An 18,532-nucleotide genomic window follows, 5' to 3' on the forward strand; every position below is an offset into this window, starting at 1 on the left:
GCAACTATAAACATTTATTCACAATCTTATAATAATTCATCCACTTTACCTTTCCTGATTCCCAACCACCATTTTTTTAAATTGTATCTATCCTGAAAATGATGGCATAGACACTGAAGTGAAAAATTCATCATGTTTGGGTTCTAATTTAGCCTAGTTAATGGTGAGCAGCAGTTCTAATATGTGGTTCCTTTAGTTAGTTCTTTCTGAGGAAGGATTCCATAGAGATCTGAAATATAATCTTGATTTCAATGCCATTTGCCACATTTGTATTGCTTGGCTACTATAGGCAATATTATGTGCTTTCCAACTCTACTAACATTGTATCTAAGGATTCATCACTGGGGACAGGAGAGGGGACAGTTAATTTAGCCTTTAACTGGATTTAATTGAGAAATTAATGGAGAACTGAGAAACTTAACTGAGAAAATTCATACAAGGAATTCTTTCTTATCAGGCATCTAAGAAATGAAATCCTGCAGCTGACTGGGGTCTCCTGTCAGCAAACACTTTCTGTCTCACACAAGGCCGTATGAGTTTGTTAACTATTTTAAGGATTCTATGCATCTTTCCATTTAAGAGGGGAAAAAAGAGATAATATCATGTATGGATTGACCAGTTGTTTCTTCCACTGACTGAAATAATCAAGTGTTACAAAATCAGGTCATCTGAATTGTGCCAGCAGCACAGGCAGCGTGGTCAAAACTCTAAACTTAGAAAACAATTCTTTTTTATTATTTATTATTAAATCATAGCTGTGTACATTAATGCAATCATGGGGCACCATACACTGGTTTTATAGACCGTTTGACACATTTTCATCACACTGGTTAACAATTAAATTAGAAAACAATTTAAATATCTGACAAATTTCATGTCCAAAAGAAATAAAAATGCCTTAGCACAACAATTGAATTAAGAATGTAGGTTATGAAAATTTTACAAGAAATGTCAAAATGGGGATTAGTTAAGTAAAATATAGATAGCCATAAAATGAAATACTAAGCATATTCACCTTGATTATTATAGCATAGATGGCATGGAAAATATTTCTGCAATATTTAGGTTAAAAGCAGTTTACACTACCATATTTCAATATGACTCAATATTTCTTAAAATATATCTGTCTCTAAAATATGCATGTTCTTTAAAATCTGGGAAGAGGTCATTATATTTCTGTAGTTCATACTTTTTAATCACTTTATTGTTTTAATCTTTCTTCACTAATTATGTATTGTATGTAACAAGAATAAAGCAATACTTAGTTACACGTGTGTATATATATATGTATGTATCTTTTTGTTTTTTGAGGTAGGGCCTTGCTCTGTCTTCCAAGCTACAATACAGTGGCATCAACTTAGCTCACTGCAACCCCAAACTCCTGGGCTCCAGTGATCCTCCTGCCTTGGGCCACCGAAGTGCTAGGATTACAGGCATGAGCCATTATGAGCCCAGCAATGGTTTTATATTTTTAATGAAGTACATCTCATGGGACATGATTCCAGAGAAGTATCAAATTTTTGACAAAGCTAAAGAAAATATCCCTAAGAGTGGTCTTTAAGTGGCTTTGTGGTTTCTAAGGAAACACACTTCATGCATGTGAATCTCTCCACACATACAACGGAGTGTGTTGAGTGTTGTTCTAATAACGTTTCTTGCTTTTCTCTCTTGGCACTAAAGATGACTCTAGTTTTTAGAATGTAGTCCCCATTGCTTCTTGCATGGAATGTCAGAATTTTTGGCTATGAAATTGTACTGTACCAAGTGGAAGGTAGTCCTCAATTTATGGACAGGGTTAAGTCCTAAATGTATGTTACCAAGTTGGTAATTTCTATCTCAGAATGCATTTTCCCATGAAAACCATTACCCATGGTTGCTGCTTTCCAAGACCCATATGTATACTTGGAGAACAGTCAGTTGAAGCTTCGCCAGCATGTGTATTCAGAGGTCCAGCCTGAGCAACCAGAAATGAGGAACTTCTTTGGAACATTTTCCTCCCTGCCTTTGCTCCTCTTGCTCCTCATAAACACCTGGGAGAGTGGCCTCCTGGTCCTTGGCAGCAACTTCATTTAGCAGGCCAGGGCTGGGGAAGCAACTGAGAGAAGAAAGTGATTGATGAGAGACTGTCATGGGGTGAATCCTCCAGGCAAAGGGCAGGGCTCTGAGGGTTAAAGTGAACTCAGAACCAGGCCTCAGGGTCATGTCTAATTCTGGACAAAAATCTCAGACTCTGATTCCTAACACAGCCACTCCAGCTTCCCGAGGACCATTGAGGAATGAACCACAGCCACTCTGGTGCCCTTCTTCTTTTCTCCAATCATGAACTTAGTGTACAGCCCAGTTACGATTTTCTTGGGATTATCACTGCTTACAAAACGGGAATGGCAGTGACCTCAGCAATATATGTCTGATCATGCTCACCTACACTCATATAGATTACAAAGCATTTTGTACACATAAACTCATTCGTTTTAGAAACTCGCAGGAATTATGTTTCTTAATTTTCCTTGTCAATTTTAAGAATAACAACATCATAGATGTTTAAAATGCAAGTTTTATTACAGTCTTTTGTGGCCTCAATAATCTATTTCCATAGCAAACTGACTTCAGACCCTCCTTGGCATTTTATCCAATGACCTGAGGTTCTGCAGGGAAGACTGGAACAGAGGAAAGAAAATACCTTAGATGCTTCTGTGATGCCTCGGGGGCTGGGAATGAGAAGGAGAGCTCCAGGAGGACAGGGAGCCCATCTAGAGTTAAACCTCCTTCTTCCCATGGGGCAGGCTTCCCAGAATCCAAGATCTAATGGAAAAACTGGATAAAGAAGGAAGATTGAGTAAAGGTCTTCTGATCACCTGGATGGTGGGCCTAGGTCTAGATGGCTTTATAGTATATGAAGAAGTAGGAAAATTTTATCTATAAAGGAGGGTGTTTGCAATGCTAAGTCACTCCAGGACACCTTGCACTCCGTTTTGCAAACATTTCCCTGGAGTTGGGTTCCCTCACTGCATAGAACCCTAGCACTGACCAGCCCCTGACTCTAGACTACCTTGTGTGTCCCAGGCACTAGTCTCTCACTAATGAAGGCAGTATGCTGACTGCAATCACAAATGTGCTCTTGTCACATAGACGACCATTTGTTACAGTAATACTCCTGGCTGTAAAGAATTAGGGTCAATCTAGATCTCCTTTAAGAAATGGAACTCTAAATAATTTCTGTGTGCATGCAGACATGCCATCCCAGACAAAAATACAGTGTGGAAATGCTCCAGAAAACTTAATAAAGACAATTGGGGTATTTGTATAACGTTTACAACAAAAATGGAAAACAAAGTCAGAAAAATGGGTTGGAAAGTTGCCCCAAATTTCCACCTTTCTGTGCTTAGAGTAAATATCGAGTGTTACAAGAATGTGTACCACTTTGGTTGCATTTAAAATATGAGAAGGCAAAAAATAATCCAAAATTCATCTGAATTATCCTTGACCACCTTCTCAAGGTGTAGTGGTGTAGTTAGAAGAATGGCCTGCAACGCTCATAAACAACACCTGAGACCCACTTCATATCTTCTGAGTCAGAATCTCTCTGAGAGTGGTTCCCCATCCACATTACCAACAAACACCCTGAGTAAACTTAATGTGTACCAAAAATTGAGACACACTGATCCTGGCCATCGTAATCAAAAATTTGCTACAATAGCCAGGTGCAGTGGCTCATGCCTATAACCCAAGCACCATGGGAGGCTGGGGCAGGAGGATTGCTTGAGCTCAGGAGTTCAAGATTTGTCTGATCGAGAGTGAGACCCCCCCCCCAAAAAAAAAAATAAAAACCCCAGCCAGGCTCTGTTGTGAGCAAATGTAGTCCCAGCAACTCAGGAGACTGAGACAGCAGGATTCCCACAGCCCAAGTCTGAGGTTGCAGAGAGCTATAATGATGCCACTACACTCTGCTCAGGGCATAGGGTGAGACTCTGTCTCAACAACAACAAAAATAAATTTGCCACTACAGAGACACCAGTTCTCTATTATTAAGTTGTAAAGATTTGTCTTCTCAATATAAAGTATAAATTTTTAGTTAACTATTGCAAGCACTATAATAGATACTTTTATGCTTCTACTTTTCTCTTGAAATCTCACATATGGAAAAGACATGTTATTTAGAAGCCTTTTATGCAACATCATTATTCTTTGTATGTTTAACTATAAAACATTGCAAATATTTGTAGATCTATTGCTAAAAATGTTTAAATACTTCTGGGCCAACCTAGGTGAATTTCTATATATTAGGTTATATTTTCTCACTAAATTAAAATTTAAAAAATCCTTGGGTACATTGATATCCTTGACATGCAGTAAGATTTAAAATTTAACAAAGATCAGTGTACTGTATGCATATTATATGAGGTCTGACAACAAAGTTCACAAACTTGCCACCATGCACTTTTGTCAGCAGCACTGTATAGACAACTCACTAAGGTTTTGTACCTTGGTATATCGGTGTCTCATATTTGTGCTCATGGCAATGTATGGTGTTGTCTTGCTAAGTGGTATTCATTATTGCTGTTGCATTTTTGTGTGCCATCACAAGAATGTTGGAGCCTGAATTAAAGCAACAAACAAACTAATAAATTTCTTGTTAAACTTGACAAGAGTGGAAGTGAAATCAGGGACATATTACTCCAAGTTTATGGAGATAATGCCACAAAGAAAATGGTAGTGCACAAATGGATTTAATGTTTTTCTGAGGGGAGATAAAGTGTCACTGGTGAAGAAAGCTCATAGCAGTCAGTAACAAACAGAACTAATGAAAACATTGCAAAAATTCATCAAATTATGCATAAAAATCATCAGCTAACTGTGAGAAACAGAGCAGGGAATTAGAAAGTAGAAGCATAAAAGTATCTATTATAGTGCTTGCAATAGTTACTAAAAACTTATACTTTATATGAATAAGACAAATCTATACAACTTGGAGTAAACACTGATAAAGAAACAGTTACGAAAATCTTAACTGAAAATCTTGGCCAACAACTGATGACTCTTGCATCACAACAGTGTACCAGCTCACACGGCACTGCCTGTGAAGGAGATTTTAGCCAGTAAACAACTATATTGGAACACCCTCCCTACTCACCTGATATGGCCCCAGTGACTTGTGTCTTTACCCCAAGATAAAGAAAACATTGAAAGGAAGACATCTTGATGACATTCATGACATCAAGAGTAATAGGACAACAGCTTTGATAGCAAGTCTAGAAAAAGAGTTCCAAAATTGCTTTGAAGGGTAGACTAGGCAATGGCATCAGTACATAGCTTCGTAAGGGGTGTTTTTTGAAGGTGACCATAGTGATATTCAGCAACGAGGTATGTAGCATTTTTTCTAACATGAGTTCACAAACTTAACTCTCAGACTTTGTATGTAATGTACAATATAACAAATCATCTTATTAGAGAATTATCTAATGATAACCCTTGATCCTTTAAATTTCATTAAATGATCATCTAGATAGATTCCATATATGAAAATATAGCTGATGTGGTGTATACATACATAATGGAATGTTACTCAATCTTTAAAAAAAAAAAAGGAAACCCTGTGATTGGTGACAACACAGATGAAACTGAAAGACATTACGGTAAATGAAATAAGCAGACACAGAAAGATAAATATTGCTTGATGTCACCTATCCATGGAATCTATGAAATTCAAACTCTGAGAATCATAAAGTTTATGGTGGTTACCAAGAGCTGGTGGAATGGGGAAGGTAAGGAGTTATTAGGTGAAAGTCACAAAAGTTCACTTACAAGATGGACAAATCCTGGAAACCTAATGTACTCAAGATGACTGGGGCTAAATATTACTGCATTGCATGTTTAAATTTGCTAAAAGAATTGATCTAAGGTGTTCTCACCACCCCACCCTATACCCCCCATAGAAAGTAAATACTTGACATGATAGTTATGTTAATTAGCTTGATGATAATAATCCTTTTGACATGTGTATATATCCAAACACAATGTCGTACACTTTAAAAATATACAATTTTTATTTGTCAATTATACTTCACTCTGCTGGAGAAAAAGAAAACATAGCTGATTATAATATACTCTTTTATAGTTGAGGACATTATATATTTTCTAACTTTGTGAATAAAGAAAAGTAAATTAGGAAGGTAGAAAGGAAAAAGAAACCTACAACAGGAAAGGGTTCAGTCTGGAGAACTTGGTCTCCTGCTCAAACACCAGAAGCCCCAGCTGCCCAGAGGTTTCTGTCTCTAAACTTCCCAGTGGGCTCGTGAAGACCGGGCACCAGTTCCTCCCATACAGTTTCAATGCTGGCCCCTCATATAGTCTCAATTGTTTTCTCCTCATTTTTCCCTACACATGTGTTTTTAAAATGATATTAGTGATAACCCAGGGTTTTAAGCCCACGAGGAGTTTACCTGCTCCCTATAATATAGTTCTTTAATCATCATCTCCACAGGGTTCATTAGGTCCCTCAATAAAATACAAAGGCAGAGTCATCACGATTACCAGTTGGTTACCAATCCAGCACAGAAAGTATGGTAGGACCTGAAGAAATATTTTGAAAGGCATGCTGAAGCAAGATGTGGGATGAAAAAAATGCAGCCAGCATATGACACATAAAATAATATTTCTTGATTTATTTTTTGAGCACTTGCTACATATTAGGTCCTATAATATTCTTTATATCCATTATTAATAGAAACTCTTATTCTCACCCACTGAATCAGATATCATCATCCCAACATTAAAGAACGCAAAACTGGGGCTCAGATGGGCTGGAGAGTGTGCCCATGCTTACAGAGCTGGCAAATAGAAAATGTAAGATTCAAATCTACATCTATTTGTCACAAAAAGTTTTAAATTTTCCTCAATAGTTTATGATTTTTTTTCATGTATTATCGCACTTGTTGCCATTTTGGTTTACCATCCACCTGAAAGTTTTGCCAAACTAGGCCACCCTCTTCTATAATTACGTGAGGCTCATTCAGCTAATCTACTTACTCATCTGCCGTAGTTTATCCATAGTCCCTTCTTCTTTCCTATGGTATTCTGTTACTTATTTTACCCAATTTTTATTGAGCCCCTGTCATTTGTCACCCTGTGTTTGTAAGGGGGCCTTTGGCCCACTTGGTTTATGAACACTACTTTTTTGTGGAAGCTTGTTAATCCATCTATCACATTCATCGAAAGTGTAAGACTGTCTATAACTACTAAATAACTATTTGCAAACTATAGGATTAGGGATATCAATTTCATGGTTTGCAACTAGCAATATTTCATTGTGAAATAGAATTTTTATGTTTAAACTTTTATTTCAGTTTACCATCAGCCTAAAAGTTTTGCTCAAACTAGGCCATCCTCTTCTCCAATTGCAGGAGGCTCAAATAGAATAAGTAGAAAACATGAGTGTGCATTGCAGGTGGTAAAGTCAGCATTACTTTGGAAATTTTTGTTCCTGTTATGCACATACATTTGCATTTGTGTTGCAGTGTAACATGGAGCTCTTACTGAGGATCTCTGGCAACATAGTTTGTGAAGCACCCCCAGGATCAGAGGCTCCTAAGAGTAGAGAGTGTGTCTCATTTTTCTATCTCCAAATGGGCACTTTGCCCCAGATGCTTATTTGGCTGGCTCATCACCTCTAATTTTAAGAGAAAGTTCATGTGTTTGTTGACTCTGAACACCAGCTTCAAGAATTGTGAATGATGTTCTAAGACTCTTAATGTGATTGTCTGTTCCTCCGTTTATTGATGCATTGTTAGACAGTGGGCTGTCTGGACAGCATGATTCAGTGACTTTTTGTAAAGGAAAAATAAAATTTTCATTAGTAATGCCCTCATTTATTCCTTTCCAAAACACTTTTCATCCTGGGGACATGGTCTTAGCACCTTGAATGTTAATTATCCACTAAGATGGTACTGGATAATCCTGTGGGGAAAAAGTATTGATGAGTAAGTCTGGCAAAAAAAAAAGTTCAGAAATATACCTTTTAGGTATGAATTATGCAAAGTCAGTTTTGGAAGATTATGTAGGATAGAGAACTTCTGATCAAATCCCAGATTTGTTGCACCACATAATTACAGCCAGACTCCATAAGTCTAGATGTATTGTAGGTTAAATTATTTGTGGAAATGAATTTCTGGATCATGTGGAATCATAATTCAGTGACCTAAAACAAGAATATGATGTAAAATGTGGAGACTGCACCCATCTTCCACCATGTATATCTGGAGGATTTTATTGTTAAGCTCATGTGTGTGTCAAGTGGAGAGTGACTTTGAAGAAAAACTCTGGATTGATTAGACTTGGTGGTAGGATGAGAGGGGATTTTGTAAATAATGAAGGAAACCATGGTGTCAAGAGGAAGTCAGAATGGAACCATCACCACTCCCCAATGTTACAGCAGAGTGTTAAAAATTAGATCAAGGATTAAAAACTCGCATCTCCTCTGGATGATGGGACAATCCTTCAGTACTACATAGATGTAAAAAAATAAGCATTGTTTTTGCCTGTTCGTCACAAATCATTTTGTCCCAGAATGATGTCAAATAGAGGAGATGGGAAAAAATTGTCAAATAGTTCATCTGGAACTATTCACCTTCTCTTGAAAGAAGCTGGGCTTGCTCAGGTTGATCATTGCTTAACATTTTCTTTTGTCTTCTTACTTTTGATGTGTATGAAAAAAATTTCTGGGAGATTCAGTCTAGAAGTACTCATGGATTATAAATATTTGGATTTGAATCTGTGATTGAGAAGAGAAACCTGGCTTTGGAGTCCCAAGACCTGAGTCCTCATCAGCATTATGATTGCCTAAAACACCAAATTTGGAATTAAGAGTATGATCAGATTGATGACAGACAAGTTATGCAAAGTGCAATGATTCCATCTGAATTCTTGCAGGATTGCACACTGTAAGTGACCCACATAAGTACAACATTTTAATGTTATAAATAGCTATTCCCCAAAGCCTTAAAAATGTCAAGGCTGATGCTTCCTTCACTTATTCTCATGCATTGATTGAAGCCCAAAAAGAGATGAGAGAAGGAAAAATCTCCTATATCCAAAGGGCATCCCTCCCTCCGGGTTCCTGCAGCACTTTACCCAAAGGATTGACATACTTATTTCATTCACCATCCCCAACTCAACCTCAGTGATATATCTATATATATATGATCTGGAAGAGAATAAAGATTTATCAGTATTTAAAAATTTCCTTTACCAAGACCTTTCTGTCCATACCTTTAAATGCCTCATTTAAGAAGTCACCTTCTACATGGTAACCATGGACAGAACTCTTGTTATAATTTATCATTGCTTTGTGTTGCCACCTTGTGTCACTGAATTCCAAACAATGGCATGAAGAAAATCGGATCAACTCAATCTTAAGGCATTATAAAATAGGCTATATCTATATACACATATATACATATATGCGTGTATATATATAAATACACTATACATAAATTTTGTTTATATATAAACACATACACTATCCCTATCACTAAAATGAACTTTGTTTAAGAAAACCGGTCTTCCTTCATTAAAGTCCTAGTGATAAGTCCTTAAATATAGACTTTGTCAACATTCCAAAAACATCCAACTATTCGCTTAAAATTTTGCCCTCTGGCTCCCTGCTAAGAAGAATCATGTGACCACCATGTAACACAAGCTCTCCAAAATCAACCTCAGAGTCTCACCAGAACTCATGTGATTTTTAGTAAAACTTGGTCTCACAGTAACACATACCAGATGAACAACCCCTGACCCTTTAGGCGACACTCCCGGGTTCCCTTTGGCCCCTGATGAGTTAGTACATGCAACAGGACCATGCGTGTTTGGGTAATTAACTTATCAAGAACACTGAAAGTTTTGGTTCTTTGTCACCTAAAGAAAAAGCAAAGCAATCCAGTGACTCCTGACCCTGGCTTATCAGATGACAGGTGTCATGTTGTCAGCCTCATAGCTGACCATGTGAGGAAGACCACATGGGTTATGGGTGTTTACAACAGGGTAAGGTTCACCCTGTCAATCTGTGTCAACACTGGGCAATGCAGAACAACCGGCCCAGTGAGTAGGACTGGGCACAAAAAACAAAGCAATGTAGACACATCCTTATCTAATTAAAAGTCATAGCTTTTGGTTTTTTCGCAACTTTATAAATCAGAAGGAACAAGCAAGGCAGAGGAAGAACATCTTCCTTTGTACGTTTCCCACATGGCAGCCCAGTGGCAATCATTTTAAATAGTTGAAAGAACGACAGAGGTGTCCGCTACACGGCCTGCACTCCATGTGTTATTGAAGAAGTTGGCTCTAACTTTTTGCTACGTCAACAAACATTTTATTTTTTTGGCATAGTGTTTTGAAAGAGAAGACTATGACTTTGCCCCAGTGAAAAGTTTAAACAAGTTGTTGGACCAGTTTTGTGGAGTATGCACGCATTAGTATAGTGCTTCATGGAATGAGTCTTTGTGTGTGTGTGTGTGTGTGTGTACAGGCATGCACCCCACACACGCTGTAGTTTTATCTAAATTGCAGGCAATAGTAATATAATATCCCCATATAATTGCTCTCTGTCTGGAGTCAGATAGTCTAGGTTTAACTGAGAATTAGGGCAAAGCAAGTTATTTTGGTCATTTCAGAAATCATCAGATCTGAAGTATATTTGAATGTCTTGGTTGATGAAGAAGGATATTTGTGTAACTGAAATGTCTGATGTCCCATACTTGTATTTTTCTTAAATTTTTACTCCATAATAGGATCTGAAAGAATTTGTGTGAATGTTGCATGCCCAAATATCTGGAAAACACCTGATTTGTGGAGCGTAATTCTCTTGATCATTCAACTTTATCTTTTCTAGTTTTGATTTTTTTTTTTTTTGAGACAGAGTCTCTGCATGTCACCCTGGGTAGAGTGCTGTGGTGTCAGCTCACAGCAACCTCAAACTCTTCGGCTTAAGTGATTCTCTTGCCTCAGCCTCCCAATTAGCTGTGACTATAGGTGCACACCACAATGCCTGGCTATCTACTTTCGATTTTTTAAAAATCTTCTGTATAGATAGCATATTGCTGAGGTAATATTGTTAGTCCTATATAGTACTAAATGCCACATTTCTTCCCCAAATAGAAAATCTCTCACTGAGCACTTCTCAATGGTGGGAATATTATGAAAATCAGCCAACACTGTATATCAGGACTTTATTTTCCCAAATATCCGTTTATTAAATGATTACCAGCACACTACTTGAAGTAAGAAAATTCATAGCCAAATGAAGAATTTTTTTCTTAAACGAGTTAATTTAGGGCCACCAGGTCCTGATCATATTTCTTCTATTTCACAGAAAGTATCACATATAACTATTGATTTAGCATGTCATTGTCAAAACTTCCATGCATTTCTTGGGTGAAACTTTTAAGCCACAAACAAAATAACAAAATAAATAAAATAGAGCCTCTGTTGTAGAAGTTTCTCATTAAACTTAGAGTTGTTTACCTGCTGGCCTCACTGACATTGATTGTGGGATCTCTTTTCTCACTTGGTTAAAAATAAAAGTTAATGACTAGTCCACTGCAATGTGATGGTCAAAGCAATAAAGGAAGTGGGGGTGGTAGTTGCTGAGATTTTTCAGGACACCTGGCTCCTGTGCACTGCGGACTCCTCTCCCCCAACCTGTTTCCTCTGGTTCCCAGGACAGCTCAGATTTCCTCCCACTTCAATTCTTTTTTCAACCTATTAAATAAAACCAAGTTGTCTCCTAATAAAGACTTTTAATAAATATTAAGAGAGAGAAGAGTAGGAGTCAGAAAGCTGGTTGAGATGAATGACAAATTCCATGAATAATCTAATACTTACCCAACCTTAAGTTTCAAAAATAGGAAAGGCTCCTTACATTAATGCAACTAGCCAAGGCCAAAATTTTTTTCCTTTCTCTTCTCCTAAGCTTTGGAGTAAAACAACTCTAAACTTAAACTCACACTGAATCCCATAAATTCTCCATCTGGAGTGTAATTCTGATAATATGTCCTTGGGGATCCACCTCCCTTTCTATCTTTACTTGATGTGAATTTATAAATTTATAATACGATACTCTGGCTTTATTGCAATGGAGGGAATTTCCATGATAGAGCAAAGGTCAGAAGTGTCTTCAAACATTCACACCCACTCTCCTAAGCAGATAGGAGCATTTCATCCCAGAGGAAACATTTGCACAAAATGTAGCATGACATCAGGATGGAGAGCAAGGAGGCTGCCTTGAAGACTTGGCGTCAATAGAGTTAAAGCTAACACTTACGGGGGAGGTATGATGTGCCAGACATTGTTCCAAGCATTTTACATGTATTAACACATTTAATCCTCTCCAGATTCTGAGAGGTAGTAATTGGTGTTATATTTACTTAACAGTTGAGAAAATCAGGGCAAAAAGAGGTTAGGTAACTTTCCTGATAGCGCCTACTGGAAAGTAATGGAACTAGACTTCAAACCCAGCATTCTAGCTCTAAAATTTATGGTATCACTACACCAGCTCTATGTGTGACATAGAATTATCCAATTTCAACACCAAAGATGTGGTTCATTTGCTTACCTGTCTCCTTAAACTACCTCACCCGTTGTTTTTGTGGAGTTCAGGGATTTCCAGAAGGACATTGGCAGTATGTGCAAATCCTTAAGGAAGATGTCAAAGATAAATGGGTTTGCTAACAGCGAGCTCAGAGTATAGCTGGAAAGACATCACACTGTATTTTAATTATATAAGAGTTGGGAATGTTAACATTGCTCATTCAAAAAACATTTTCAATTATCCGTAAACTACAATAAACATGTTTTATCACATATTTTTTTTTTCATTCTTATTTACATTACTGTTCAAGAACCAATGAAAACCAAAGAAAGGACTAAAACCAATGTCTATAACTCAGTTGTGTAAACCTTCAAGAGTTTCTGTCTTTAAAATAATTATTCAATCCCCAGCAATGAATGGAGGATGATGGAAATCCTTTAAATATCACCATTTGCCTGCAAGGATTTATCGATTTTGTGTTAAAATTCAGCTTCTAAAACATTTATAACCTCCATAAACCATATCAATTTTAATACATTTATGATCTGTGATAACATGAAATGAGTATGGATAATATAATGTGGGTGTTTAGTAAAAGTGATATGTGTGAAATGCATGGTGCTCAATGCATGGTTTTAACCTAAATCTACTTGATTGTATTTACACAGTGTCTTTAAAATCTCACAAAGAACTGTCTGTGCTTAGCTATTCATGTCCTTTGGGAGCCTGCTAACCACTTCTCTTCTCTCATGCCCTTAAGCCCAGTCAGTGAAGCCTCATTCATTGCAAGTAGGGGTTAGAGTTTATGTCGAATGCACATATCACGTCCAGGTACATACACAATGTTACAAGAGCATAAACTACTGGGTACCTGGAGATGGGAAAATAATAAATTCCAGAAAGTCTTGATTGTGGAGGGACCATTTGCCTTTTGAGAAATAGATAAATTATCTCATAAGCAGAATAGTTCAAAAACTATAATGCAGTCAGTGGTGTTAGAATGCACAAATGCATGGAAACATGACAGAGCCTGGGATGTGGGGAACCACAGGTGACTCAGCATACCTACGGTGGGTGCAACCTTTCATACACTACTCAAGAAGGTAGAAGCCAGGCTGGCCAGCTGACCAAGGACTATGGACTTCATCTTGCAAGCAACTTTGATTGACAGTTCAACCATGGGAACAGCATCATACTTGTGTTTTAGCAACTTCTTTTGATCAACAAGACAATGGACAGATGACCAACTTAGGAAGCAATACTGGAATTGTTCAGGTAATAGGGGATCAGAGCATAAACTAAGGAAGTGCAAGTAAGAAAAGTGAAAGAAAACAAATAGTGTGAATCAAGTTGAATTTTATGACATTTCTCTTAAGAAGCATTACAAAAAATATTTAACAAGAATCTCTCTAAATAGAGCATTTCCTGATTTGAGTTATAACTCGAATTACTCCTTTAAGCAGTAAATGCCATTTAAAATGGGTTAAAGTTTTACAAAAACATAATACAATTTCAAAATAAGTTTATCCATTTACTAGATGAAAAAATACATATTGTAGATGTGAATTTGCAGATTGTAAAACCAACCAAATAGAAAACAGACCAAAGAAGTAGAACTATACCGTCAACTTGGCTAAACCAAATAAAACAATCTCATACCAGACCCTACAGCCAAATTAAATATAATTCTATGAAACCCAGGAGGTTAAGTAGATTCAAATCAGGATAAATTTCTATTTCCTCTGTGTTAAAATCTGGAAACTTTATTGGATTTCTTTCATATAAGCTTAGATAAAAGAAATACATCATTATAAGAAAGGTTTTTTTAAATAATTCAGCCTTCATAAATTAGGGCAACTATACCATAGTTTCCGATCATTTTAAAATTTTATAAAATGCAAATTTCTTATCAAATCTTGTTACCATCACAAAGAACCTGCAGTTTCTTCCGTACAGCCATTCTCCCTTATTTTTCTGCCTACAAAACCCCAATTTTCTTTAGATATTGGGTAGCTATATCCTTCAGGACAAACTGGATACCACAAATCTGGGGATGAATCTGTCAAAGAAATTCTATTCCCTTGGTATGAACTGATTTTGGAATGACCCATGAGGAAGTTTTGGCCAAAGGACATGAAGGAAAGAAAAAGGAGGGCTGTCTGGACAAAGTCTCTATGTCCTCTACCCTTGATCTCCTTTTGACACAGCTGCACCTGCTTCTTAGCAACTTGGAGAACAGACCATCACCCTGAGAACAGAAGAGCAGAAAAATGGAAAGTCTTGGGCTTTTGATGAATGACTGAAGAAGCCTATTTCAGCACTACCACCCTACTTCCAGACCTTTTATTCTATTAGATAATAAATTTCCTGATTATTTAAGCCAGTTGAATGACCATTTCTGTTGGCTGCCAAACACATCCTGACATTTACACAGTTAGACACACTTTTCAGTCGAAAGTGGTTTCACTGCTACTTGGTTTGGCTTCCTGATTGGACTACCTCTTCCTATGGAGGCCTCGCCCCTCATCATCACAGTGCTGAACATCCAGCGCCCAGTGGATAAATGAAGTTCTTTCCCAGCTGTTTCATAGTTTATTTCTAAGAAAAGTTTAAGTTACACGTTAGAATGTTGAATATTAGACAAGACAGGAAAATGTATCACTTGCTTCTATCACTAGGAAAGTAAAAAAAGGGATTATTCCACTTCCTCTGTTGGACTTCTCTGGGAGCAAGTAAGGTGAGATGGTTAGGAGCCACATCCACCCTTTTCAAATTCTTGCCACTTTCTGCAACATACTATTTATAGGTCCCGGCACTATTTTGTAGGTTTTAAGGGTTTTTTTTCTTTATTTATTGTTAAATCATAGATGTGTACATTTGTGCAATCAAGGGGTACAATGTGCTGGTTTCATATACAATCTGAAATATTCTCATCAAACTGTTCAATGTAGCCTTCATGGCATTTTCTTAGTTATTGTATGTGGACATTTGTATTCTTCATTTAGTAGGTTCTGCCTGTATCCATTCTAAGAAGCAACATAGGTGTGGCATTATCCTCCCTCTACCCTAACCTCCCCCATTCCTTCCCCTCCCATGGCCCCCTCCCCATATTTTTGTGCTATAGTTGGCTTATAGCCTTCATATGGAAGCTATAAATTAGCTTCATAGAAGGGCTGAGTACATTGGATACATTTTCTTCCATTCTTGAGATAATTTGCTAAGAAGAATATGTTCCAGCTCCATCCATGTAAACATGAAAGAGGTAAAGTCTCCATCTTTCTTTAAGGCTGCATAGTATTCCATGGTATACATGTACCACAATTTGCTAGTCCATTCGTGGGTCAATGGGCACTTGGGCTTCTTCCATGACTTAGCAATTATGAGTTGGGCTGCAATAAACATTCTGGTACAGATGTCTTGGTTATATTGTGACTTTTGGTCTTCTGGGTATAAACCTAGTAAAGGAATTATAGGATCGAACGGCAGGTCTATTTTTAGGTCTCTAAGTGTTCTCCAAACGTCCTTCCAGAAGGAACGTATTAGTGTGCATTCCCACCAGCAGTGTAGAAGTGTGCCCTCTCCTCCACATCCACGCCAACATCTCTGGTTTGGGGATTTTGTTATGTGGGCTACTCTTACTGGGGTTAGGTGATATCTCAAAGTAGTTTTGATTTGCATTTCTCTGATGATTAAGGATGATGAGCTTTTTTTCATGTGTCTGTACATCGTGCATCTGTCTTCTTTAGAGAAGTTTCTCTTCAAGCCCTTTGCCCACCCTGAGATGGTATCACTTGTTCTTTTCTTGCTAATATGTTTGAGTTCTCTGTGGATTCTGGTTATTAAACCTTTATCGGAAGTATAACCTGCAAATATTTTCTCCCATTCTGAGGGCTGTCTGCTTGCTTTACTTACTAAGTTCTTGGCTGTGCAGAAGCTTTTTAGTTTGATCAGGTCCCAGTAATGTATTTTTGACTGCTTCAATTGGCTGGGGAGTCCTCCTCATAAAATATTCACCCAGGCCGATTCCTTCAAGAGGTTTCCCTGCAATTTCTTCAAGTATTTTTATAGTTTCATGTCTTAAGTTTAGATCCTTTATCCAGTGAGAGTCTATCTTAGTTAATGGTGAAAGGTGTGGTTCCAGTTTTAATCTTCTACAGGTTGTCAGGCAGTTCACCCAGCACCATTTGTTAAATAGGGAATCTTTTCCCCACTGAATGTTTTTAATTGGCTTGTCAAAGTAGCTGGATTCATCTCTTGGTTCTCTATTCTGTTCCAGATATCTGCTTCTCTGTTTTTTGTGCCAGTACCATGCTGGGGTTTTTTTTGTTGTTGTTGTTTGTTTTGTTTTTGTAGAGACAGAGTCTCACTTTACTGCCCTTGGTAGAGTGCTGTGGTGTCACACAGCTCACAGCAACCTCCAGCTCTTGGGCTTACATGATTCTCTTGCCTCAGCCTCCCAAGCAGCTGGGACTACAGGCACCCACCACAACGCCCGGCTATTTTTTTGTTGCAGTTTGGCTGGGACTGGGCTTGAACCCACCACCCTCAGCATATGGGGCCGGTGCCCTACTCACTGAGCCACAGGCGCCACCCCAAGTACCATGCTGTTTTGATCACTATCGATTTATAGTACAGTCTCAGGTCTGGTAGCATGATTCCTCCTGCTTTGTTTTTATTTCTGAGGAATGTTTTGGCTATTCGAGGTTTTTTTCTGATTCCATATAAAACGAAGTATTTTTTTTTCAAGATCTTTAAAATATGACAATGGAGCTTTGATAGGAATTGCATTAAAATTACATATTGCTTTGGGTAGTATAGACATTTTAATGATGTTGATTCTTCCCAGCCATGAGCATGGTATGTTTTTCCATTTGTTAACATCTTCAGCTATTTCTTTTCTTAGAGTTTCATAGTTCTCTTTATAGAAATCTTTCACATCCTTTATTAAACTCCCAAGTATTTCATCTTCATTGGCACTACTGTGAAAGGAATAGAGTCCTTGACTGTTTTTTCGGCTTGGCTATTGTTGGTATATATAAAGGCTACAGATTTATGGGTGTTGATTTTGTAGCCTGAGATATTGCTGTATTCCTTGATCACTTCTAAAAGTTTTGTAGTAGAATTCCTAGTGTTTTCCAGATATACGATCATATCATCTGCGAAGAGTGAAAGTTTGATCTCTTCTGACCCTATGTGGATACCCTTGATCACCTTTTCTTCCCTAATTACAATGGCTAAAACTTCCATTACAATGTTAAAGAGCAATGGAGACAATGGGGAACCTTGCCTGGTTCCTGATCTAAGTGGAAATGATTTCAGTTTCACTCCATTCAATACGATAATGGCTGTGGGTTTGCTGTAGATGGCCTCTATTAGTTTTAAGAAATGTCCCTTCGGTACCAATTTTCTTAAGTGTTCTGATTATGAAAGGATGATGGATATTATCAAAAGCTTTTTCTGCATCAATTGAGAGAATCATATGGTCTTTATTTTTTAATTTGTTTATGTGCTGGATTGCATTATAGATTTATGTATATTGAACCAGCCTTGGGACCCTGGGATAAATCCCACTTGGTCATGGTGTATAATTTTTTTGATGTGTTGTTGGATTCTGTTTGTTAGAATCTTATTCAGTATTTTTGCATCAATATACATTAGTGATATTGGTCTATAGTTTTTTTTTTCTTGTTGGGTCTTTCCCTGGTTTAGGGATCAAGGTGATGTTTGCTTCGTGGAATGTGTTGGGTAGTACTCCTTCTTTTTCTATATTTTGGAAGAGGTTTAGTAGTATAGGTGCTAGTTCTTCTTTAAAGGTTTCATAGAATTCTGACATAAAGTCATCTGGTCCTGGGATTTTCCTTTTAGGGAAATTTTGTATAGTTGATGCTATTCCAGAACTTGATATAGGCCTGTTCAACATTTCCACTTCAATCTGGCTAAGTCTTGGTAGGT

This window comes from Nycticebus coucang, chromosome 2 (assembly GCF_027406575.1).
Source record: "Nycticebus coucang isolate mNycCou1 chromosome 2, mNycCou1.pri, whole genome shotgun sequence".
NCBI classification, from domain to species: domain Eukaryota; kingdom Metazoa; phylum Chordata; class Mammalia; order Primates; family Lorisidae; genus Nycticebus; species Nycticebus coucang.